Source organism: Hipposideros armiger, unplaced genomic scaffold (genome assembly GCF_001890085.2).
Source record: "Hipposideros armiger isolate ML-2016 unplaced genomic scaffold, ASM189008v1 scaffold_199, whole genome shotgun sequence".
Classification (NCBI taxonomy): domain Eukaryota; kingdom Metazoa; phylum Chordata; class Mammalia; order Chiroptera; family Hipposideridae; genus Hipposideros; species Hipposideros armiger.
Genome location: NW_017731549.1, coordinates 626,150 through 627,365, shown reverse-complemented (window position 1 = coordinate 627,365; position 1,216 = coordinate 626,150). Strand labels below are relative to the sequence as shown.

Here is a 1,216-nt window from a genome sequence, read left to right as displayed (position 1 = left end):
AAGTTAAATGTGCACACATAGAAGCCAAGTTCTATGAGGAAGTTCACGATCTTGAAAGAAAGTATGCTGTTCTCTATCAGCCTTTATTTGATAAGGTAATGCTTTCTCCTACTTTGTTTTATTTAAAATTAGAGAACATAAAGCCCTGGAAACAAACTTTCTTTAGATCTTTCAGCAAAGTGGTTATTAGATGTATTTGGGAAAGCTGTCAGTAATAGCGATTCAAGTTGTGGTATGCGTTAATTTAATTTCTATGAGTTCTTAATGAGAAGTGGCTAGTTTTTAGCTTGGATGCCAGTGTTTTATGCAAGCTTTTTTTTTTTTAATCACTTTAGCGATTTGAGATCATTAATGCAATTTATGAACCTACAGAAGAAGAATGTCAATGGAAACTAGATGAAGAAGATGAAATTTCGGTTGGTACCACCTTTAATGTGTTTTATACCTTGAAAATATTTCCTTTGTTGTAAGATGCGTAGTGAGTGCAAATGAGCCAATGTTCAACCTGGCACCATCATCTATATCCAAGTTGACTTTTTCCTTACATTTTTATAGTATTTAATGTTTATAGAGTCATAGAAACTTCTCCTTTGAACTTCATGATGGACATACAAAGGATTGTTCCCTTTTCAAGTGAAAAAGTGAAAGCTTCTAAGTCACTTGCCCAGAACTAATAAATGGCAGAGCTTGAGACAAATCCAGTGCTCTGTTACATGACCCTGTTTCTCCAAAATTGCTATTTTAATGTAGTTAATGTAATATATTTTAATTAAAAAAAAAAAACCATGAAGGGGTAGTGAAGCATTGGACAGGCTTTATTTCTTTCACTTTTCCTGTTTACGATGTTTAAAAATCTATTTTTCATGAAGTTAAAATTTTTTTCCCCCTCAAACTGTTTTCCTACAGCTCATCATCCTAGTTCTTTTTGGAGGGGTATGGTAGTAGCAATATTTATACAAGTAAGGTTTGGTATGGGTAATAGTAGTGTTTACACAATTAGACTAGAGCTGTTTGGGCTGAACTTATGAACCCCTCTACCACCTAATTAGTGATTGGGGGTTTGTTGGTTTCTAAACTGCCACTCCATTTAAGTTAAGGGCATGTATAAGATTTTATCAAGAGGTAATCTAGGTATTCAATAATGTATACTGTCATTTAACAAGGAGGAGCTGAAAGAAAAGGCCAAGATTGAAGATGAGAAAAAGGATGAAGAAAA

At 33.7% G+C, this 1,216-nt stretch overlaps 1 protein-coding gene and 1 long non-coding RNA gene across 10 annotated transcripts in view; both read left to right on the top strand.

The window, feature by feature from the left end:
- On the top strand, nucleotides 1-1,198 carry LOC109388493 (uncharacterized). The gene is made up of 3 exons (XR_002125223.1): nucleotides 1-95; nucleotides 336-416; nucleotides 1,164-1,198. It is a non-coding gene; the product is annotated as an uncharacterized LOC109388493 (long non-coding RNA).
- The window catches only part of NAP1L1 (nucleosome assembly protein 1 like 1), a 36,758-nt gene that overhangs the window by 21,678 nt on the left and 13,864 nt on the right, over nucleotides 1-1,216 (top strand). The window lies entirely within an intron of this gene.